The 26366-nt window shown below is 36.6% G+C and overlaps 2 long non-coding RNA genes across 2 annotated transcripts in view; one reads left to right on the forward strand and one right to left on the reverse strand.

Moving 5' to 3' along the window:
* The window catches only part of LOC118765300, a 376738-nt gene that overhangs the window by 120438 nt on the left and 229934 nt on the right, over nucleotides 1-26366 (forward strand). Inside the window, exon 2 of the long non-coding RNA XR_005001139.1 lies at nucleotides 9122-9171. This is a non-coding gene — a long non-coding RNA (uncharacterized LOC118765300). The remainder of the gene's footprint in view (nucleotides 1-9121; nucleotides 9172-26366) is intronic.
* LOC118765301 overlaps nucleotides 198-26366 on the reverse strand; it is a 27676-nt gene continuing 1507 nt past the window's right edge. The window contains exons 2-3 of the long non-coding RNA XR_005001140.1: nucleotides 14667-14668; nucleotides 198-281 (exon numbers count right to left, since the gene is read on the reverse strand). This is a non-coding gene — a long non-coding RNA (uncharacterized LOC118765301). The remainder of the gene's footprint in view (nucleotides 282-14666; nucleotides 14669-26366) is intronic.

Genomic DNA, 26366 nt, shown 5'->3' on the forward strand with positions numbered 1-26366 from the left:
CGCAGGCATGTTATGGCATGCCTGTAGCATCTCCTTGCAACTTGAATGTGTGTGTGATTATTCTGTGTGTATGTATATGTCTCTGTGTATGTATATGTGTGTGTGTATGCTATATGCATACGTGTAATTGTATCAAGTGTGTGGTGTTGCACTCACAATCGCGAGATCATGGTTTCAGTTCCTAGACCGGATGAGGTATTGTGTTCTTGAGCAAAACACTTCATCTCATGTTGCTCTCCAATCCTTTTGACACCTGATGCCGGGTGCCCCATGCTCCTGTTCTACCTCAGTGAGGCCAAATTCTCAAAAGGTGTTCTTTAGGTGCCCCTAGCACGAGTGCCAGTTATATGACATCAGCATTGGCCATGACTATGATTTCACTTGGCTTGATGAGTCTTCTCAAGCACAGCATATCACCAAAGGTCTCAGTCACTTATATCTTCCCACCCTCTCTCTCTATGTGTGTGTATATATATATATATATATATAGTGAGCTAATGAACAGCACATACATTTGATCCCTATAAACAAGTTATTTGTGCAGGTTGTCCGGCAAAAAGCTGAGCACTTTGATGGGACAGTCCATCGATTGTATTGTGTATGTATCCCAGGAAGCACAAATTGAATATCTCTAGAATATTTTACAAATTGCTGCTTTAATACTAATCAACTGGATTTAGATGATGTGAATCTGTTTGTTCTGTTCTTTCGTGTTAAACTCCATCATCTCTGGGCATTCATGTGCATCTGCTGTTTCATAGCAAAGTGCACCAATGATAAGGAGTACAAACGGTAATATATCAACTTGATACAAGGGCAGTTGTGAATTCCAGTCATAATAGATGTTCTCTTTTACCCCAATTTTAGATAAGACATTTACATATGCCGGGGAAGCTAACCCCTACAGTAGTGCATAACTTTTGTTCCCTACCCCATAAAAATTTATGTTGTGTTTTCACCAAATTGCTATTTTTATTGGAATGTTCCACCAGAAATCCTTACCATTAAGTGTCCATTCTTGCCCTGGTATCTTTTTGACAGATCATAAGGACAATCTGTCCTGGGGTTATCATTGTAAATAGTTTTGGGAACAATGTCATGTCTTGTAGGTAGGCAGTACCTTACAGGCATTCTGGGAAACAACTAATGATGTTGGTGATATCTTTTATGATGGAATGGCACAATTAGCATTTTCTGTAGTTATACAAGATTGCCAGCATCCTCGACTCTTTTACTAATCAGATTTTACTATCTATTCCTGTTTCTTCAATAGTGAGGGCATATTCTTCATGGTGTAAGTTGACAAACCTGTCACAGATTCAGAAGTTTTTCATCTTGTTAATGTTCTTGGTATTTTCCTGTGTGTGGCTGCTTATGTATTAATGCAAAACTTGGTACTGATTTGATGAGGGTTCCTCCCTTGAGCTCCTGTTAATGTCAGATAGTTCAGTTACTCTGTACAGTTCTACATCCAGATTATCATATTCAGGAGTTCTTCACTTACTCCTTAAGATGTTATTAATTTCATTGGAGGGTACTGATTTCTTTCTTTACTGTTCAGTAGGTATTGACTAAGTGATACAATTGGGTACCCAAAAGGCCATTTGGACTGAACTTATACTTTTGCCTCCTCTTTGTCTAATGTTGTTAGTGCCTCTGTCAATTGTCCAAGCTGTGGATCACTTCAAATGTTCTGTTTAATAACCTAAATGTATTTATAAGCATTTAAGAATGAGTGAGTGTATGTATGAATATGTGTATGTATGTGTAGCTTCCTTTCTATATACTTTTTTTTTTCTTAACTGAAGTTATAAGTTTATCATGACTGGCTGCTTGCTCAGCAGCAAGGTTGTAAAAAGAAGATTCCCCCTCCCCTCAAAGCTTTATACTTTAAGGCAGCATTTTTATTGTTGCTGATATTCTGAACATCTGTAGCAAGTGAATTATAGAGCTACATTCTTTCTCCAAAACTCCAAGTGCAGCCTTTTGATCTTTGCAGCTTAGTACACACCTTGCTGGTTCAATAATAATAATAATAATAATAATAATGGGTATAAAGTTGAAAGTGTCATTTGGTTACTGGATGTGTAAGCTCCACATCAATATTCCATAGATATATAATTATAAACGATCCAGATGATCATAAAATCAGGAACAATAAAAATCTGAAGGACTACCTTAAAATATAAGGATAACTCTTTGCAACAACAGTTGACAAACATTTTGTTTGTGGATGGGGGAGTTGGGTGTTGATTCTTTGTTTTTGGCCATTTTGCTTACCACATTGACATCAAGTGAGAAAATGACTTCCAAAATGCAGAACATTTTTATTTTGTGGTCCTTAACATCACATATTTTAATTTGGTTGCTGTTCTTCTTCTATGGTTCCACCAGTACTCTTTTGATCCTTCATTCTTCAATATATTTATTCATAATTCGTTGCTATTTTTTTTTTTCCTTCTTACACTATTCTAGATTGTTCTGGTTATCACATCATGTATTTTTGAAACTATTTTATCGAAAGGACATTCTCTCACAGTTGACAATGATTTGGCTAATACCTCCAGTGCTCATTATGAATAAACTACAATTGTTGTCAGCTGAAATTTTACATCATCATCATCATCATTGTTTAACATCCATTTTCCATGCTAGCATGGGTTGGACGGTTCGACCAGGGTCTGAGAAGCCAGGAGGCTACACCAGGCCCACTCTGATCTGGCAGTGTTTCTGCAGCTGGATGCCCTTCCTAATGCCAACCACTCCGTGAGTGTAGTGGGTGCTTTTTATGTGCCACCAGCACAGGTGCCAGGCGAGGCTGACAACGGCCACGATTGGTTTGTGCTTTTTATGTGCCACCGGCACGGAGGCCTGCACCTGGATTACATGGAGGTAACATTTGAGGTGAGATATTATCAATTTGCCAACACTCCATGCTGGGCTATAGTGGGATTTAATCTTTCAGTTTTCTCGTCTTTCTTTATTTCAAGTGCTCATGTACAGCCTTATCAAAGAACTGATCTGTATTCCTTTACTTTGTTGTTAAATAGGATTTTTCAATGTTCCTTGGGAAAAGATCTGTGTCAGCTTTTATTTCATGTCTCTTCCTGGAAGTCTCTATTCTAATGGTGTTCCTAATTTTATGTTTGAAAACTTAAGTGAAACAAGAACTGACCTTTTTTCCAACCAGAGAAGTTGCTTCAGTTTTACACTCTAGGTAATATATGATGTCAATACAGATCTAAGGTCACAAGTGAATATATAATCTTGGTAAATTAATCTCTCTATGTGTCTACTGACGTTGAAATTTCAATCAACATTGAGTACTTTTTAAATTCTTAAAGCCAGTCGAGGCGGTGCTGGCATCGGCCACGAGTCGGATAGTGCTTTTTACGTACCACCAGACCAGGGATCCTGGCTGGTTCAATTCGATTTCGATTTCGCTTGCCCCAACATGTCTTCACAAGCAAAGGGGGTTGGCATGGGTGCCTATATATATATACATATATATATATATATATATAGAGAGAGAGATAGAGAGAGAGAGAATGGGAGAGAGATGAGTTATGTTTCTGGATTCAGAATAACTGTCTCTACAAACACTATTCCACATAAGCTGGTATGATAACGGATTTAACAAGAGAACAGCACTGCTGACAATCAATCACCCTGTAGGATGCCTTTTTGATAATGTGTGATATCAGATATGATTTGTTTGTTGTCAAGTAAAGTGGTATATCAAATCTTTGGTTAGGTGTTGAATAGCAGCCACCAATGGTTGTAGAACTTTGGCTAAATTACAAAGCTTTGATTATTCACGAGAGTGAAGTTTTTGTGGTTTTTTTCCTATATTTTCCTGTATCATTTTCCTGATTAGTAATTGCTTTACACCATACCATACTTCCTTCCTTACTAGAGTTTGCTCAGTAGTTATGATACTGATGATGGCATAATGATCTTGTAAGAAACAAAAAGGAGGCATCTAATGCATATCTAATGCATAATACTCTGGTATACTGCTGAGTAGAGATTTTAGCTTGAGTAGTTTGGCTATTTTTTTTATGAAAAAATAATGGTAGTGTTGACAACCATTTCAACACATCTAATATATTCTTGATGCTCCTTTCATGCAATGCTATCAAATCTCAGTAATAAAAAATGATATCCGTAAACCAATATCCTTTTATAAGATCTGGGCCAAGAGATTTTCTGTTTTGTCATTTTCTTTAGGACTGATTTCAGTTCTGTGTAATATTTTATGTTATTTTCATTCCACAGGTTCTATTCTTCCATCTTAACAGCTTACTTTTTGAACTTCACATTTCTTCCAATGACTTTCAACTTATTCTTCTGATAGGGGTGTGTCTTTTTTTAAAGAGGTTGTAATATTTACATTGAAATTACAATAGAGTAATTAGCATCTCTGTCTATTCAGCATTTATATTTTTGCCAGGCTTATCACTTAGCTTGGTGGCTCTGTCTATATAGAACTGCTTTGCTTTTGTGTGACTGTCATTTTAGCTGGGGGGCTTACACCAGCTACAGATCTGTTCTGTTACCATCCATAGATTTACATACACACACACGCATGCATGCATGCGTGTGCATAGATCTGGTAATATATATATAAACATGTTAGTGCATGTTCTGACAGTATGGAAGTCATATCTTGCAGAATGTGTCTAGCATAACCAACTCTTGAACATCCTTACTGCTGTACTAAAACAATATTGAAACATTAAGGTTGTAATAAGAATCAACACTCATTGATTCCTGCTATTTTCTTGTAGGTGCATGGGGTGGGTGGGGGGTAATATGAAGCATAAGTAAGGTCAAGGCTTAGATTTCTGATTAGTGCTAATGACTGATTCCACACAATTACAAAACCTGCCTCAGTCTTATGGCATGGCCTTTCTTGACAAAACTAGTCCTGAGAGTTGAGTTGGTAGTGTCTTGGGAAAGCAATAGGTACCAAACACATGAAAGAAATGGCCTGGAATATGAAAAAAACCTAGGGAATCAGATATGACAAATAGATGGCAGTATACAATGTGTCCAGTAGAGGTGGGTTTGTACACAGACCATTACTGTCTTACCTGGCTGGCATTTATTTGGCTTAGAATGAATAGCAGACTGTTGGTGGAAACAAGGGATGCTTCATCATGGATATGGTAGAGACATGTGAGAGAAAGACTATTGATGAGAGCCGAAAGACAATGTTCAGCAAGTAATGAAACAAAATAGATGCTCCATCACTGATGTGGCTATAGTTTACTGTGGTCTGAGGTGGTCATTGAATAGATAACAGGAGGAGCAAAACTTCAAATGCTACAATGCAACCAAAAGAACTTGAACATTTCATTGTCGTGTCAGTGCTGCTTAGCACCACTGGAAGGAGCTATTCTGTTAAAAAGTACTGAATTCTTTATAAATAGTCAACTGGGAGCTGGTTAAATAAATATCTTGTAGTACAATGTTGCAGATACTTCCATTGGTATTTATTGAGGAAAGCTTGCTACCAAATGATAGCAATTTTTATTTCTTATGCAATGGCTTTGCTATACCCTGAAGGACAGTCCGATTTTTCAAAAATGCTCTAAAAGGACATATCACTCAAGATTCGACTCCCCTGGTTATGTGCCTTTTGGACATGGTATAAAAAGGAAACTCCACCATAGCCATCACTTGCGAACATGTATGGCCTAGTAACATGTCCAATGCTTTCTTTAATTGTCTTAGGTGTTTATGGAGCTACAAATTGACATAGACACCCCTTTGATCTGCCCTCCATTGACCCTGCAGAACATCAAAAATGTGACAGCTGGAGGGGTGGGTGGGGAGAGACGGGGGGCTACATATGTGTACTTGGTTGGTGGTCATCTTCAGTTGAATAGAATGGAACAGCATGAAATAAATGACCTTGCTCAAGAACACAATCTGCCACACTAGAACGCATCTTATTGAAGGGATGAATATACGTCACATGTTTTAACACACCTATTGATTATCAGATAGAAATATCACGTGCTTCTGCACTTGGTAAGGAACAAATGAAAGTGCAATGCTTCCCAACAGATTGTCAACCAATCAAATCTTGATGGGCCGCTAACCCATCATATTTCGATGTGTTTTGAATGTTTCCCTTTATATTTTGTCACACTCTGTTACTCTTCATTAATTGTTTCAACAACCAAATGCATGGAAGTTGGATTTATGATTCAAGAAGCTTTAGTTTCCAATAATAATAATAATAATAATAATGATGATAATAATAATAATAATATAATAATAATAATGATGATGATGATTTCAAATTTTGGCACAAGGCCAACATATTCGAGGGAGGGGTTAGGTTGATGGGTCAAGGGCTTTTCCTGGCTTCATACCCTTAATTGCTTTATCTACTAGGGAGCTGTCTATATGGATAGCTGGTCCTTCTACTGGGTTAACATTTGGAAGGCTTTCCTCCTGCCATTCATTCTTCACATCCAACAGTCTTTCATAATGGCTTCTCCAAGCCTCTTTCTTTTCAGAATCACTAAAAGCAAGTGCACCATCATATATTCGAACACATTTCTCTCCTGTGACATCACAATTTTCTCTCACACGCTGTCTAGAAATCCGAAATACCTCAGTTCTTTGGTCCTCACGTCTCTGGACATTGGCTAATTTATTTTCCGCTTAATTCTTGGCTATCTATACTTGCCACCCAGCCTCCCTTCTGGCTACATGGTACTGTTCCCTGCTACCACCATCCTTCCAGGCTTTCCAGGCCTGTTTCTTTGCCCCAATGGCTTTGTCTACCGTACTATTCCACCACCACGTAACTCTGCGTCTGGAAGGGACTTTGCACCATATATCTATATAAACAAATTTTGGAAGTATCGAATGTGGTTGCAGACAAGAAAGTAAATTTTGAATGCAGTAAAGTTATAAGATGGAATTGAGTAACTTTTGCTTCCTTTGTAATCATAAATGTTCACTAATCCATATATGTATATTGGTATCATCATTACGGTTATTATGTTAATTATGATTTATTGTTAAATCAGCAATTTAGCATATGCTTTACAACCTTGTTTATAACCTTTTTCTCAAAATGTTTGGTCTCGGGAATTTAAAAGAAGATTATCAAGACAAAACTTCAGTTTTTGTGGAAAGCACTTATACAATTTGGAGCCTTTAAATGTCAAACCATTGGAGGATAAATTCCTGATATATGAGAGTATGAAAAATTTTGGGGATCTGACAGTACCTTTGATTAGCCTTAATTTTTCCTTATATTTATATGCCAAAATTTGGAGCAAATCCTTCAGAATCTACTCGTTGTATATATGTATATACATCAACACTGTTCTTGTTAAATGCAATGGTTTAACATTTAAAGGTTCAAAGCTGTCCAACTGCCTTCCAGAAGAACTGAAACTTTGAAAAGATGACGAGATAATCTTCTTTATAATGTCAATATATATATTTCATTAGAAAATAAAGTTTCTTGATTCATAACTCCAACAAAAAGTGCTGAGTAATCGTCCAGTTTAATGTAAAATTGTTTTTATTATAGCTTGACATAATAACATACAAACACACACACATATGCGTGTGCGAGAGTGAATGGATGAATGAATGAGAGCAGAGCATCCCCCAATATTTCAGAGTGGAAGGAAACCTAGTAAATGTTCTCATTAGTTAACTCTGACTTATCTTCTTCTCCACCCCATGAAAGGTTGTGGTTAAGGGCCAAGATACTAGACGCCATATTTGTGAAGAGCAGTTTAAATTAAGAGTTTACAGCATTGCTATGTTCCTCTTGACAAACGTTCTCAGTCTCCCCCCCCCCACTGCCGATCATCAACTTTTGGTGAATTAATGACAAACAAGTTGCCTTTGGAAAAAGATTCATTGGAAGATATATAACTACATGTGTATTACAAATGGATTTGGTGATCATAATTGTATAGTATGGGGCAGAGGGTTTTCAATCCATAATGGAGGATGTTGAATTTTGTGGTGTCAAAAGACGTATTGCAAAATAGTATATGGCCCCTAGATGTTGTTGAGGATGGTGGAGTATATACATACATACATACATACATATACATATATATATATATATATATATATATATATATATATATATATATATATATATATATATATATATATATATATATATATATATATATATATATATATATATATATATATATATTATATATATATATAATCATCATCATCATTTAATGCCTGTTGTCCATGCTGGGATGGGTTGAACAGTTTGACCAGGCTGGCATGCTGGAAGGCTACACAAGTCTCCAGTCTGATTTGGCATGGTCTTCTGTAGCTGGATGCCCTTCCTAATGCCAATCACTCTGAAAGTGTAATGGGTGCTTTTATGTGCCACCGGTGTGGGTGCCGTTTGCGTGACACCGGGCTGCTCTTATGTGCCACCAGCATGGGTGCCAATTTGCATGATACCAGTATCTGCCATGCCTGCAATTTCGCTCACCTTGATGGATCTTCTTCTCAAGCACAATATAATGCCAAAGGTCTCGGTCATTGCCTCTTTGGGGCCCAACACTTGAAAGGAACTCAGCCACTTTGCCTCTGTGAAGCCCAATGTTCATACATTCATTTGTTTTTGTTACCAGCATTACTTTTTAGTGTCTTCAGCATAGTTGTTGACTATTGATGGTTGTATGTGTTTGTATATATCCAAAAACATGATGAAACACTAAGAGAGTCTTAGAGGCTCTCCCCTTATTTCTTCAGACATTTTCAGACAGAGTATCATTGAACTTTCATCAAAACCAGCAGCTGTGAGCCCAGTACTCCTGTTACGTTGAAATTAGCTGACCAAATCTTTTAATCTTTTATCAGTATAGTAGTATTTTTGTTTCTTTTGTAGCTTCAAAAATATTTATTTGGCATAAATGGAAAAATCCAAATACGTTACACTCTGAACCTAATCAGCACAGGCTTGTATCAAGCACTCTTAGACACCCATATGAAAGGAGCGTAAACAAATATCATGCATATGTGTGTATTCGTGTATATATGCGTATATCTAAATGTGTACAGAATATATTTATCTTATATATTCTATACATTTTACTTGTAGGCTTCTGAAAACTTATGTTCTTCATGAAGAATAACTCATTAAAAAAAAAGGTAAGAAAATATTTCTTGAAAATGATTTTTATTATATTTTTAACAACAATTTTTGTTTTTTTAAACATGCAAAACACTACTTTTTAAAAATTAGTTGAAAATGTTAGATATTCCAGTTACTCTTATAATTCGCTATGTTTTGTGTCATACTTTTTGTTTTCTGTCTTCAATAAACTCTTAAAGCTTAAAAAGAAATTAGGGTGAGAGTGTTCTTAGATCAATACCACTTACATATATATATTTTTTCACCTTGTTACTTTTCTCATATTTTCTTATACATACATATATTTATATTTAAAAAAAATTCTCTAACTGTTTACACAATGTCTCTGAGCACATAACCAATTATATTATTTTATATAAGTATCTAATCTTTTATGTATATTGAGCTGTCTGTTCCGTGTTTTTTGTCCTTACTTTTCTCTTGTGGATTTTGTATCCTGAGTTTTTGCTACTTTGTGCGCAAAATGGTTGCAACAAAAGCATAGTTGTTAAGGTAAGAAATGTGTGGAAGATATTCAAGGAATTACTACCTACCTTGCCAGCAAAATGGTGGTTTCTCTTTCCGAGAAAAGGTAGATTGTATAAAGTATGCCATGCTGTATGGCAGAATGAAATATAGATATAGTTATTGGTTGTGGGTAATTTGTAAGGGTTGGTGAGGAATGGGTTGGCTGTGATACATTTGCTGTAATGAATTAGCTTCTATGAACAGTGCAACCCAGTATAATGGAATGTCTTTGGTGCATAGAGGCATTTGTTGATGAGTTGAAGAGAGGCAACTGTATTCGTATGAGCATATAAGATTGCTTAAGGCAGCGAGCTGGCAGAAGCGTTAGCACGCCGTGCAAAACGTTTATCAGTATTTTGTCTGCCGCTATGTTCTGAGTTCAAATTCCGCTGAGGTTGACTTTGCCTTTCATCTTTTCAGGGTCAATAAATTAAGTACCAGTTGCATACTGGGGTTGATCTAATTGACTGACCCCCTTCCCCGAAATTTCAGGCCTTGTGCCTAGAGTAGAAAAGCATATAAGATTGCTTGATTCTGCACAACTAAGCTCAAGTCCTCTGTCTCCTTTATCAAAATTCCTTTCTTAAGCCATTGAAATAATTTCTGATCTCAATACATTTTGAAAAAAAAAAAACTTTCCTTGTAAACTTTTCTGTGTACATCTTTCCTTTATAGCTCCATGTTTTTCTTCCTTCAGCCATCGTCTTCTCACCCTAACTGCTGTCCAAAATACTTCATCATTCTCAGCAATATTCTACCTTAAGTTCACTAACTCTAATTCTACACAGTCTTTGGTACTTATCAATTCTTTTTTCCCATTATTTCTGTTGAAATACGATATGCTAACGTCTACCTGTGGATGTAAGGCTCTGAAGATTGTCTGCAATCCCTTGTTTGCTACGTCCTCAAGGTCTTCTTTTCTTCATTTGGTTATTCCATCCTTGTATCACACGATTGAAATGTTTCCTGAGTTTACAGCAGTGACAATATTTAAAGCATTGAGTTTTACTTAGAAGTTTCCTCACCCATCAAAACTATTCTAACTTGATTTTGTCTTTCATTGTTTTGTCCTTTATACGATCAGCTTCCAAGTCTCCCAGAGATTTATATTCTTCCTTAGTACCAAATTTCCTGTATCTTCTCACTGAGTACATTTTTTTTTTTCTGTTACAACCATATTTTTCTCTCCTCATTACAAGGGTTCCACATTTGGAAATACCAAGTTCTGTTCTTATCTCATTACTAAACATGCTCATGATACTGAGAAGGGTGACCAATTCCTTTCCAGCTTTGTCTTATAACTTAAGACCATCCACGAATAACATCCTTTGTTTTTTTCCTAAGTTATATCCAGCTTTTACTTTTCTTAATTCTTGGGAGACTGGGATAAAAACTATGACAGACAGTAGGGGTGGTAGACTATCAACTTGGAAAACCCTCATCTATTTTTACTTTTCCAAGTGGGTGTCCTTCTGTTGCTGGTTCTGCTAACTTCTATCAGTTCAGTGATGCTATTTGCAAAACTAGAGGACCACCATCTTGTCATTGTTGTCATCATTGTCATCATCAGTGACCTCATCGCCATCATCATCATCATAGTTGTCGTTGCATGTATGTTTATTTTATTCTGGAGTTATAGCATTACTAAATTAAATTTTCTTTGGAAGACTTGATAAAAACCATTATAATTACTTGAGGAAAGCCTGCTCTTGATATCCAAGGGTAGATAAAACAAGGAAGGTTTGCTTTTTTCAGACATTTCCCTCCTTATTTACATGCACATTTTTACTTTCAAAATGGTTGGCAAACATAAACATGGTACTCGACAAAACACTCCAACAAATGGAAAAAACACACAAAAATTAAAATTAAAATACCTGACTGAATAAATAAAAAAAAGGAAAACAAGCATTTAAATGAACAATTAATAGATAAAAATATTTCAAACAGTTTACTAAGTAGTTTTAAAGATAATGATAGTGACAGCAGTCGTGGAAACATTCTCACTTTGAATCTCGCGTGCATTAACTGTGTTAAGGCTAATCTTATCTGAATTATAACACAAACAAAAACAAACAGAATTTTTAGACTTAACAGTCAAAAAAAAAAAAAATGAAAAAAAATGTAGTAGGTAGAATTCTCTAAGATCAAACAGTTTCTTTGCCACAAACTCTAATCAAAGAAAGAATGATGAAAAATATTATATATTTGTGTTTTAGTAAAGCTAGAACTTATGTCAAGGTGAGCAACAAGCACTTCAGGACATTTGGAGAAAAAGTCTTTCTACTGCCAAAAAGAAGAATATATGGCACTATCTGCTGCACTTTCCAAACTAAAGACTCAGCCAAAAGATAGGATGAAATCGTTTGACACACTTCCATCCATACGTTTGTGCATGTGTCTCGTTGCCCTGCTCCACGGAGCTAAGAAATAAAAGAGATATGAAAAAGGATATAGATCTCTGGTTGGTCATCACTTTTGTATCACAGCAAGAGAGAGTAGTTAAAGCAGAGATAACAAAAGGCAACATGTGACTAGGGGTTATGAAAATGATTTTGAAAGTCCTTATAAAACCTGATGGCCACAGAGCCATACTGGAACTGTGACCAGTCGAGAGTACCGAGGCAAATGGTATGAGATTGATGGTACAAGATAAATAGCCCAGATGCTGCACTTATTGTTTTAGGAACCACTTCAGAGGCTCTTGAACAAAAGAACTGGAAAAATGAGGCAAGAAAACCAGAAACAGAAGTAATAGGGACCAGCTGAGACAGCTGACTGGAGCAAGAAACTCGTTTCCAGAGAAGCATCAGTCCAAACTCTGGGAATAACAAAAGAAGTAACATTATGCCTTGTTCTGGAAACAAGTGAACAAACGTCTTGTCCCTGAATTGTAGCAGCCAGTGGCACCACTCGTTCATCATGTGACAAGGAAGAAATTATGATTGTTGAGAAAAGGGTATTAACTGATGAATCCAACACAAAAAAGGAAAAAAATAAAAAATCTCAAAAAAGGGAAAGTCAATATAATACACCTTAAAACAGGTGAGAAGCAACAACTTCCACAAAACAACAAAGATGTGACTCTTCGAAACAAAGAAGATGAAGAGGAGGATGGTGATTTGAGATTGGATGCCCTTTAAAAATCAAATTAGACTGGTAAAATGTTATTGTTTGTCTGAAGCATTGTATATGGTATGTGACATTGAAAGAGATAGAAGGCTGAACAATGCAAAATGGACTGGAAGATGAGGTAAGGAAATTTAAGTCAGTTTACCTGGTAATCATTGTTTTGATTTTTGCTTTTACTGTTGTTATTGTTGGTCTTATATGTGTCCATGCACACACACGCATGCATGCAACAGGGTTCTTTCAGTTTTTGCCTATCAGATCTACTTACAATGCTGTGGTCAGCCAGGCACATATAAGACCAACAGTAACCACGATATAAAAACAAAAATCAAAACAAAAGATTACCAGGTAACTGACTTTTAATTTTCGTTACCTTATCTTCCACTTCATTTTGCGTTGTTTAGCCTTCTATCTCTTTCAGCATCACAAAATACACCAGATATAAATAAAAAACCCATTTTGTGGTGCTATGGATTTTGCAATGAAGTGAAAATAGCACAGCAACAATTAGGTTTTGAATGCAGGCAATATGCACAAGATAGATTGTTAGTAAAAACAAAATTAAGACTGTTGAATGAATTTAAACTTTTCTTGAAAATGTTGATATTTTTTTAACTCAAACCAATTCAAAAATAATTTTAACCTGTGCTTTTGAATAATACAAAGAATGGCAAGCAGATATGTTGAGTTCTCTAACCCAAATGAGCCAGTAATTTTCCATGTTTATTACTGTTAATTATATCTTGTTTTAATTATTGTATTTTATTATACCTTTTTTTTGTTATTTATGCCCAAATATTTGTTCCTTAGAATTTTTTATTTGCCTCATAAGGTATTGCATAATGTATTCCATCCCTTCTCTTGACTTTGTATAACTTAACCATCTCACATTATCTTTGTAAAACCCCTTGTTAATGTCCCTTTGTATTTTTATCTTTTAAGTCCCTGTGGCTAATAAAGATAAGATTAATATTGTTGTGGTTGTTGTTGTTGAGTTTGGAGGTGAATGGACATGTCAACACACAACACTGAGGAATATTCAACATTTCTACATTTTTACATGACGAAAAATAAATTGTTTTTTTTTCTCTTTATTTTTTTACTGAAAGAACTCTTTGAAATGGTTCAGTGTCAATCTCATTTACCTTGCTGTGGAAAACAAAGGCGTTTGTCCATGGACATTTTATACTTCATGTTATGCAAGCATTTGTTAACTAGTTATTCCAGATGGTTCCTCCTTCTAAAGCTGTGGTGGGAGACCACAACAGCAGTGGTGCTGATCATGGCTGCAAGAACAAAAAAAATGGTAAAAACATTAACATAGAATTTTAGAAAGACAAAAAACAAAAGGAAAATGTAAATGCCATTTATACTGTCACATCTGCAAAAGATGAACAAAGAAAATAATTAAAAAGAGATATTTGTAGATGAACATACACAGGACAAGATTTTAATAATAACTTTGCTAGCATAGGTACAGGCATGGCTGTGTGGTAAGAAGATTGCTCCCCAACCACATGGTTTTGGGTTCAGTCCCACTGCGTGGCACCTCGGGCAAGTATCTTCTACTATAGCCTCAGGCTGACCAAAGCCATGTGAGTGGATTTGGTAGGTGGAAACTGAAAGAAACCCGTCTTATATGTATATATATATATGTATATATGTTTGTGTGTCTTTGTGTCTGTTTGTCCCACCACCATCGTTTGACAACTGATGTTAGTGTGTTTGCGTCCCTGTAACTTAGCCGTTCGGCAAGAAAGACTGATAGAATAAATACCAGGCTTACAAAGAATAAGTCCTGGGTTTGATTTGTCCGACTAAAGGCTGTGCTCCAGCATGACCGCAGTCAAACGACTGAAATAAATAAAAGAATAAAAGTATGACCTAGCTCAGAGAATTGTTGGCCATAAGATGGCTTCTGGAAAAAATTAATAAAGAAGAGATAGATTTTGATGGACAGTGCTTTCTTCTTGCTCAAGGAATACATTCAAGAATGGGCAAGCAGAAACATAACATACATTTGTCTTGCTAAAAATAATCCCACAAAAGAAAAGTTAGCCTTGGTTAATGTGTAGAGTGTTCTGCTTTCTATCAACCTTGTTGGGGAACATAAAGTGGAAAACTGAAGCTGAAGTAAGGTAACAGGCCTTACTCTTACTCTTTTATTGTTTCAGTCATTTGACTGCGGCCATGCTGGAGCACCGCCTTTAGTCGAGCAAATCGACCCCGGGACTTATTCTTTGTAAGCCCAGTACTTATTCTATCGGTCTCTTTTGCCGAACCGCTAAGTGACGGGGACGTAAACACACCAGCATCGGTTGTCAAGCAATGCTAGAGGGACAAACACAGACACACAAACATATACACACACATACATATATATATATATACATATATACGACAGGCTTCTTTCAGTTTCCGTCTACCAAATCCCCTCACAAGGCTTTGGTCGGCCCGGGGCTATAGCAGAAGACACTTGCCCAAGGTGCCACGCAGTGGGACTGAACCGGAACCATGTGGTTGGTAGGCAAGCTATTTACCACACAGCCACTCCTGCGCCTATATTATTATTATTATTATTATTATTATTATATGGTAAAATGAAAGGAAAGGTCTGTAGGAGTTGTGTGAGAGCTGCAATGCTGTATGGGAGTGAGACATGGTGTTTGAGGGAGTGAGAGATGGCAATTTTGAGAAGAACTGAGAGAGCAATGGTGATGCTGGGATTGGAGGAATTGGTGGAATGGCTGGCGAGGGTGAATGGAGTTTGGTGGTATGGGCATGTGTTGAGGAGGGATGAGGAGCATGTTCTGAAGAGGGTGCTACGGTTTGAGGTGAATGGATGGCAAAAGCGAGGTAGACTGAGGAAAGTGTGGAAGGGAGAGGTGGAGGAGGAGATTGGGAGGGTTGGCTTGAAAAGGGAGGATGCCTAAAACCGGGCAAGATGGTGAGATGGTTGCTATGACACTGAGGTAGATCCGGCTACCTCCATTAATGGAGACAAAACCTGGATTCAAAATGATGAATGGATGGATGACCTGGCAGAATCGTTTGTGCATTGGACAAAATGCATAGCAGTATTTCTTCTGCTCTCTACATTCTGAGTTCAAATCTTAATGAGGTCAACTTTGCTTTTCATTCTTTTGTGGTTGATAAAATAACTTATCAGCCAAAGAGTGGAGGTGATGCAATTGGTTAATCTTCTTCCCCTAAAAGTGAAGGCCATCTTCCAAAACTAGAAAGAATTATTATTATTATTAACCCACCCCTCTAAAATTAGTGGCCGTGTTCCAAAATTTGAAACCATTCTTATTAGGTTACTGAGGGGGAGTGGTAAGCAGTGATGAGTGAAATTGCAATGTTATTATTATCAGTCCAAATATGCTTGATGCATATTCAAACTGGGGAACAAACTACTCACTGTGTTGTTTTGTCATGGAGAATACATCTCGCTTGTTGACAAATGGTGTGAATGCACTTAGATCTGCCTGCAATGCCATCTGCCTAGACTGTGAAATACTAGCATTTCGGAGTAGTTATCTTCTCATCGGTCACAGACACTAAGTAGATGGCAGGCAGCACTACCTGCCTCGTGTCTGTGACCGATGAGGAGACAGCTACTCCGAAATGTTAACATCTCTCAGTCTAGGTAGACGGTGCTACAAGCTGATCTAGGTGTATACACACCATTTGTTAACAAACAGGATATATTCTATATGACAAAACACAGTGAGTTGCTTGTTCTCCAGTTTGAACATGCATCAGGCATATTTGGACTGAAACATTGCAATTCTTATTAGGATGGTTTATTGGTAAAATTATTTGAATGTTGGTCGAAATGCTTTGTAGTATTTAGTTATGGCCCCTTATGTTCAGAGTTCATATCTTACTGAAGATCAACCTTACCCATTTCTCCTTCCAGAGTTTATCAAATAGATACCAGTCGAGTACTCAGGTTGATTTAATTGAATATACTCCTCTCTCAAATATCTTTCAATATTTAGCTTCAACTCTTTATCAGGAATAATAATAATTATTATAATAATTGGTACAAAAGAAAAGAAAAGGAATTTGTTTCTGTCTCTGATGATTGGCTCATCAAAAGCCTGTAAGTTCCTGAATCTGACGATAGCATTGTGAACTTCTTTAAAACAGAAATGAAAAAGTATCAAGTAATTCTTATCTTCTATATTATATTATGCTAGTTTCACCAAAATATTAGCAATTGATGTTATTCACGAGGAAAGTGAAAATGAAAAAAAAAAACTCATCAAATACACTTGAAAAAAATTTAAATCAAAATCAAAAAATCTTATCCAAAGCAAGTTCTTTAAACCCTGATGAAGGGACTTTTAAGTCACAAAATATGAGACACATATAAGACCAACAGTAACAACAATATAAAAACAAAAATCAAAACAAAAGATTACCAGGTAACTTACTTTTAATTTTCGTTACCTCATCTTCCAGTCCATTTTGCATTGCTTAGCCTTCTATCTCTTTCAGCATCATTCACCAGGATATTTCAAGATGGTTGCTCTTCCAGTTTTCACTTTTTACCATTTGTGTTGCCTTTGAGTTGATTAATTAAAAACGCCAGTTTAGAGCACAACATGGAGAGAGAGGACACGTATCGTTATGAATGATTTAAAATTGCATGTAGCAGATTGTGTTCAGCTTTTGAAAGTCTCTTTGGTATTGTCGGACGGTTTAATGAAGACGGCAGCATAGCCTTTGAATATGACAAATGCAGAAAGTTACCAATGTAGTGAGGTAGATTAATAAGTGTGAAGATTTCTAACACCATGTAGGGGAAATAATACAGAAGCTGATTGATTCTGTATCCTGTAGGTATTTGAACGTCGATCAAAGATTGTAAAACTGTATACAGGTGTGTGTGTGTGTGTAAAGTTATGAGAATAAGAATACATATTTGGATAAAACAAATAAAAAAATTCAAAAAACTCATTTACCAGGTGAGAAGACCAGTACTAAGAATAATAGTGTGGTTTTGTAATATTGAAGTGGAATGCAGGTGGTTTAAAACTACAGTGTGTTCAAAAAGTCTCTCCACAGTGAATTTTTTCATCCTGACTCTCCAAAAGTCAGACTCTCCAAAAGTCAGACTCTCCAAGATGTATTTCAGAACATGTGTAGAAGAGTCAACTTGTGTTTTGAAAATGAAGGACGACACTTTTCAACACCTCTTATAAAGTATTTTAAACTCTTGTAAAGTCTAATATATTCTTTTGTAGTCTTGTACCATCTTATAAATATTTATTTTGCAATAAAACACTTACTGTGGAGAGACTTTTTGAACAACCTGTGTAACAGCAACACTAGAAATCTTCTAAAAATGTCTTACATTATGCAACAAATCAGGGAATGAATTTTACTTCACATTCCAAGAAGAGAAGATGGTGAGGAACAATGAAGTATCAAGAATGGTTTAAAAAAAAAAGCAATTATTAATCTTAGCCATTATCTTTTTTACCTTATTAACTTTTGTTGAATTGGAGAGCGAAAATGGGCAAAAATCACTCATTAGTGCAGCTACAAAATATTCTCAACAAATAAGATATAATTTCAAATGGCTAAGATCCAAAGGAGTGGCTGTGTGGTAAGTAGCTTGATTACCAACCACATGGTCCCAGGTTCAGTCTCACTGTATGACACCTTGGGCAAGTGCCTTCTACTATTGCCTCGGGCTGACCAAAGCCTTTGGTAGATGGAAACTGAAAGAAGCACGTTGTATATATGTATGTGTGTATATGTTTGTGCATCTATGTTTGTCCCCTCAACACTGCTTGACAACCGATGTTGGTGTGTTAACATCCCCGTAACTTAGCAGTTTAGCAAAAAAGACCAATAGAATAAGTACTAGGCTTACAAAGTATAAATCCTGGAGTCGATTTGCTCAACTAAAGGCGGTGCTCCAGCATGGCTGCAGTCAAAATGACTCAAACAAGTAAAAGAAGAAAAGAATACAAACAGCACACCAATCAATCATGATAGAAAACTTAAAACATTATTAACCCTCCATGGTTAATGCCTTTGTGATGCCCACCAAATATCTGTTTCTAAAAAAAATCTATTTCTGGTCTGGATTAAAATATTTAGCTCAAACAGGGCAGCAGATTAGTTACCATAATCGTGGAGTACACTCAGAAGAACACCCATCGTTTCTGTTGCATGTATTACAATGTTGCCTCTGTTGATTGTTCGAAACATGACAACATTTTGTGTCACAACATCCAAAATTAGTTTTCATTAAAATTTCTGTTATACTTTCATGAACTTGTCTATCTCAGGAAATAGCAATATGGAAGCCAGATGGAATTTTAGCATGCAAGTGTATCACTGGCAGTGAAGAACAAAAATCTGATATTATATTTGACAAAAATAACAATAATGTGTTAATAATTGAAACAACAATGGGATGAGTACAATGTTGTGTAGAAGTTGAGGGGAAAAATTGGCAATTATGCTGACATAGCCATTGTGTTGAAAACATCATGGTATGTAAAAAATGTATCTGTTACCTCATCTATAATTGGTGTAAACGGAATGATATACAATTGTTTTTGAAAAGACATTGACAGGTTACTATGAGTATTTGGCAAAGGCAAGTTCCAGAAAATTACAATATTTGGCTATATAAATCTTTAACATTCTCTGGAAATATTTGTTGATTTAGATGTTTCTATACATGTTTATAATAATTTAGGGGCACAGGCATGGCTGTGTGTTTAAGAAGTTTGCTTCATAGTCACATGGCTTAGAGTTCAAACTCACTCTGTGGCATCTTAGGGAAGTGTCTTCTTCCATATCTTCTCATTGTCCAAAGCTTTTTGAGTCAACAGAAACTGTGCAGAAGACAGTTGGAGGGAGCATTCTTATTTTGGGGCAATAGACTTAAGCTGTCATCCACTTTGACCATTGGGTACTTTCAGTCAAGTTCACTCTATCATAAGCTTTCTTTGGTTGTCTTTGGTCGTCTTGTAGTCGAGGGCTCTTTGTTGACACCCGACACCACTGGGAGGTGGCCTTTGAAGTTGCTAGAAATGTAGATCTCCAGGTCCAAAGTCTTGAACGCAGCCATCCACCGGGCACTTAAACCACCTCCCTTCAAACACGAAAGAGTCAAGAGGATCTGCGGCGACCATGGAGAGAAAGTGAGCAGAGCCGCTGATTCGTCTCTAACCAGGCAGCAGCAGGTAACACTCAACCGACTTAGAAGTGATCATCACCCGGACCTCAAGTACTGGCTCTACAAGATCGACCGAGCCATAGACAGAACCTGCAGAAAGTGCTGAGTGGGGGAAGAGATGGCGGAGCATGTCATCTATGACTGTCCCCAGATCCATCGCCTGCTGCAAATGTCCCCCCCCCACGCTTTGGCCAGTGACCCTCTCCTTGTCCTTCGGATCTGGGAAAAATGGAATTCCGCTCCCAACCCACAGAACGGACACAGTGAAATCACCCTTACCCATCTTGTTACTTAACAACAACAACAATAAGCTTTCTGGTCAGATCCCTGTTCCTCAGATAATTTCCTCCATTCCGATCCCTCATTTTGAAGGCTTTGAAAAGGGTCATAATCACTGCCCTTCTTCCTATCTTATAAACACTGGTAAAGAGATCCACAGCAGGATTTTAACTTGAGTGTAACAGGTGTATTACAGGTGTTATTTATCACAGTTTTCAAATAATAATGAGGCTGATGATACTGATAACAGCAACAATGGTGACAACAACAGTAATTTCACATAGAGGAGCAAAACCACAAATTACATGAAATATAGAGTATGACCAATATATATTGACCTGAGTAAGAAGAAAAGACAAAACTACTTGTGAGGGATTTGAACTCAGGATGTCCAACTTACACCAGCATAGAAAATGGACATTAAATGATGATGATGATGATGGTGATGGTGATGATGATGGTGGTGATCATGATGATGATGATGATGATTGTGGGGAGACTTTGAGTTAAAATATCAGTAGCTGTCAATCTCATGCTATTATTTCTTCCAATCCATCACAAATAAAAATAGTCAAAACACAAAGGATCTGAGTTAATTATTATTTTTCTGTGGATTCTTGTATCCTGTCCTTTGTATCCTTCATTTTTTAGCTTTCATATTTATTTTTTAAATCTTTTGTTTTGTTTTGTTTATGTTACAGGAAAACACTAGTGAAACAATTTTAATCACTACATACTTTTGATATGTTGGTATCAGTCTGAACTTAATATTTGCACAATTTCAATGTTGTGACTAGTTTATTCTTCAGTTTTCCTTCTCACATCGCTGCTTCTTTTATAAATCAAACTCTTTTATTAGAAGACAACATCTTTAAAAGAAGAAACCATAAATAGAAGAAGTTTTTATTCAAAGTGAAGGTGGATGTAATAATTGTGATTATGATGATGATGATGACAAAATATTTGTTGCGTTAGTATGGGTAATCTGTTAACAGTTTGAATGGATTAGTAGAAATGGTAATATCGCAGATGAAAGTGTTGCGGTGGGCATATTGTTGGTAGTTTGGGATTGTGATAGCATCACTTGCAGTTATGATATTTTGAAGACTGGCACCTCAAGTCATAGTTTCAGCTGAAATATATATAGCAGTTTAGATTTGAAAGTAACAGAGAGCTGTAAAGGAGATTTACAAAAAATATATTTCTTCTTGATAAAAACAACAAAATCAAATGAAATTTAGAAAATATTCGCCAATAATCCATCGCTATTTTCCAGTCAAGCAGGAGTTGAGGGAGGAAAAAAAAAATTGTGCTGTGAGAAGTTTACTTGGTGCAAGGGAGGTAATTAAGAGAGCATGTGCATCTCGGTTTTGTTTAGGTTAAGTTTGGTATTGAAAACTTATTGTAATAATTTCGATCCCTTTTCCTTTTCATATCCCTCTCATACCTTACTCAGTTTTCGTTTTATTACCTGTCGTCTTTTTTTTCACATTTATTAAGGACAGAAAAGTCATATCATTCAAGTGAAACTTATTTCCATCCAGTTTGAAATTAGCAAATGTTTACTCCTCCCACAAAACAAGGGGCCATTCAGCTCATACTTAACAACATGAGTTTCTGTTACGCTAACCATACAAAACACTTGCATTCGCCCGCCCACTGGGCCACAGGATCTTAGCCTACAACATTTGTATACAGGGTTTAAACAGCTGAATTGTTATTCTCATTTTATTTAGCATAAAAACAGTTTATGAATCTTATGGTAGCTTCCATCTTCCAGAGTGTTGCTTTATCAATTGAATTAATGTATATGCTAAACACCAGCCGGCACTTTGTGTAACCCTTATTTTGTGTGTGTGTGTGTGTGTGTGTGTGTGTGTGTCTAAAGATTATGCATGTGCGTATATACATATGTGTGTATACGTATGCATATATGTGTATGTGTAATTATATGTGTGAATGAGCGCATATGCATGTATGTGTGTGTGCATGCTCATTGCATACACCCACGCACCTCCCAACACCACCACACCTCATCATTTTCTCCATCATTTTCGCATCTGTTTTTCGATGCTTTCACGGGTCGGTAGAGACTTCACTGAAACAGTTTTGTTTCCCTGTGGCTGAATGCCTTTCCTGACACCAACCCTACCAATACTGATGCTCCAGTCAAGGTAATAATTCTACCAGGCTATCAATTAATAAACAGCCTGGACTTGCTTTCAGAGAGGACTGCAAACGAATGACACTTTACATGAATAGTAACATTTTTGTTTGCAATCAGCACATGCCACGACAAGGGGAATATACACTCAGCCACACACACACATAGTATATATATGTATGGCAGGCTTCTTCTAGTTTCCTTCTGCTAAATTTCACTCACAAGGTATTGGTCAACTTCCAGAGTAGTAGAAATCACCAGTGGGACCAAACTCTTGTGCAAAGAAGAAGTTATGGTTATGTTTATTAATATACATAAATGCATATGCATATGGATATTAATATGTATGTATAATGTGTGTGTGTGTGCGCGTGTGTGTATGTGTGTGTTCATTTTCTGTTTTACCATACCAGCATGGGTTAGACGTTTATATGATAGAGGCATTGTTTTACAGATGGATGCCCTTTTAGCACTAATCCTTACATATATATACATATGTGCATGAGTACATAAATGTGTACACACACCCACACATGCATATACACCCACACACAAATTTTTATTCCCCACCTTATGCACTCCTCTATGAATATACAGGTGATTGAAAAATATTTTTAGCATTAATATAAACTAGTTAACAACTGAGATTAATTAGGCTTCTTAATGGATGTTTCTCCATCTCCATTATGCCTCTCACCTCCTCACCACAGCTTTCATCCATTTCTCCACTGCGTTCATTAAACCCCACCAACCCTACTCATTTGTTGACCCTCTTTGCTCAGAGATTTCGGGAAAGCTTGCCTATTATCCTGACATTCATACTGCCAGGTACCCAGATCACTCCAGGCAGTTGAACAGGATTACCACTAGTATTTGACATTTTTAGGACAGTGTATGTTCGCTGATCTTTTGATAATGACATCTAATTACAACAGAGAAAGAAATAATTTAAATATTTTGATATTTCTATGCAGCCAAAACTACAAGAACTTCCTGTTCAGTCTAAAGTGAATATCATGAAATCTTAATAGTTCCAACTTGAATTCATCTTTATAAAAATGTAATTTTTATTGTCTATTTTGAAGGCTTCAATGTAATTCTTATCTTATTTCAATCAAATTGAATGATAACTGGTATTCACTGTGATGTCTACTTCCTGTGTCCATCTTTAAATCAATTCATTTCTTTGTTCCTTCCATCTTTTAAAAACCACACTCATTAATTTTCATAGAGTTGTTGAATTTATTTTTCTGATTTCGTTGTTGATTTGGAAGAATTTTAGAATAAGCATTTCTAATTGTGACATTATTTTCTTTTCTTAAAACGCTCTTTACATTATCTGTTTTAAACATTTAGGATTTTGAGTTATCTGCATTGATTTTAGTTTTTATCTTTTAGTTAATTTTGTTCATGTTTGTGGAAATTTGGGTGAGATTTCTAGCAAACTGAGTAACCACACCGTGGACTCTTCTGTTGCAAATGATAGGTGAGGGTACTGCAATTTCTTGCTGAACAGAGCCTGTACAAATGACTTGTTTGTAGTGATCAAATGTATGTGCTGCACAATTAGCCCACACCTGCCATCAAACTGACATTACCTGTACAGGTGCACAGAGTACCACATGTCAAATGTCAAAGGGGAGATGAAGTGTTTTGCTCAAGAACACAATGCACCACCCAATCCTGGAATCGAAACCACAATCTCCTGATTGTGAGTGCAACACCCTAAACACTTTACTCCTTTATGAAATAACTGAAATAATTCAATTAATCATCATCATCATCGTTTAATGTCCGTTTTCCATGCTGGCATGGGTTAGACAGTTCAACTGGGGTCTGGGAAGCCAAGAGGCTGCACCAGGCCCCAATCTGATGTGGCAGTGTTTCTACAGCTGGCTGCCCTTCCTAATGCCAGCCACTCCAAGAGTGTACTAGGTGCTTTTTGTGTGCCACTGGCATGGAAGCCAGTCAAAGCAGCACTGGCATCGACCACGTTTGGGTGGTACTTTTTATGTGCTACTGGCACGGGGGTCACAACTACAATTTCCATTTGATTTGATATTGATATTGAAGTTGGTGTTGATGTACTGGACCCAATAGGTCTCCTCAAGCATGGCATGTCACCCTACGATCCAACAATGCTTTTACATTAATAATTTTGAAGCAAATAAAGCACATTTTCGGCTAATGGTTTACCACTATTACTTACAGCAAAGAAGGCGGCGTGCTGGCAGAATCGTTAGCATGCTGGACGAAATGCTTAGCAGTATTTCGCCTATCACTACATTCTGAGTTCAAATTCTGCTGAGATCGACTTTGCTTTTCATCTTTTTGAGGTCAATAAATTAAGTACCAGTGAAACACTAGGGTTGATGTAATCGACTTATTCCCTCCTATAAAACTGTTGCCCTTGTGGCAAAATTAGAACCCATTATTTACAGCAAATCGAGTTATTTTCATATGAGGAAACACAACACAATTCACCCAAAAAAACACTAACATCCCCACCCATAACTTTTTTTGCAAAACCTCTTTGGATTTTTGTTTTTTAGTTTGCTTCTATTTTAACCCTTTAACACTCAAATTTCTCTCCCAAATGTATTGTGTATTTATTCACATTGTTTCAAATTAATCACTCATTATTTTTTATCCTCAACATTTCAATGGTCATCATCATCATCATCATTGTTTAATGTCCGTTTTCCATGCTGGCATGGGTTGGACGGTTTGACTTGGGACTGGCAAACCAGGAGGCCGCACCAGGCTCCAATCTGATCTGGCAATGTTTATATAGCTAGATGCCCTTTCTAATGCCAGCCACTCCGAGAGTGTAGTGGGTGTTTTTTACGTGCCACTGGCATGGGAGCCAGTCAGGCGGCACTGGCATTGGCCACATCTGGATGGTGCTTATTTGTATATTTTTAGAATGACATTGTAGGGTAGGTGTGAGAGTTTGAATCTGGTCAGTTTGGACATAAAACAGGCAAAATATTTGTGCTGGATTTGGCCAGATTAAAGGCTAAAGGGTTAGACTCCCTATAGACATGCCCTGACTTACAATCATTTGAAATACTATTATTTTGATGTTATTATTGTTATGATAAGAATGATATAATTTTTTAAAATATTCTAATATGTTCCAACACTGATGAGAATGTATGATACAATATGATACCTTCCACACAGAGAAATGTTGCTGGCATTGCATCTTTTCTCATTCTTGTTTTGCTGCATAGTTTTGTGTTGTTTTTTCTGCTTTTGCCTTTCTGTTAATTTTTTTTGCTTAGGTTGTGCATTAACTCCAAATACTAACCCTATAAATGTGCTCAATGTGCATAAAATTGAGTCCCCTGTTGGTAATAAAAAAAATAAAGAAACTGTAGTCAATTTGGAAATAAATTTAGGGATAACAGCCCAACACAAAGGAGGACAATCTGTCTCACTGCTTGCACACTATTTCAATTTGTCCCAGTCAATGATCTTTACCATCCTAAAAGATAAGTACCGTATCAGTGATGCAGTGAAGGCATCTGTATCCATTAAATCTCTAATCATAACCAAAAGAGATTTAGGATAATTGAGGAAATGGAAAATTTTTTAGTCACATGGATGAAGGACCAAATTCAAAACCCAGAAAGCTGCTCGGCCCTTTAACTATACAGACTAAATGCTGAAAGAACACACGCCCACAATCCCTCTAACACAAACTTTTGTAACAAGTCATGGATGGTTTGAGCTTTACAAAATGCATCATAATTTCCACAATGTAAAGGTAAGTAGCGAGGCAGCAAGTGTTGATAGAGAAGGTGCAGCTGCATTTAAAGAAATCCTGCATAATATTATTGTGAGTAAAAAATATTTGCCAGAGCGAATGTTTAATGTGTATGAAACTGGCCGGT

Source organism: Octopus sinensis, linkage group LG11 (genome assembly GCF_006345805.1).
Source record: "Octopus sinensis linkage group LG11, ASM634580v1, whole genome shotgun sequence".
Taxonomy (NCBI): domain Eukaryota; kingdom Metazoa; phylum Mollusca; class Cephalopoda; order Octopoda; family Octopodidae; genus Octopus; species Octopus sinensis.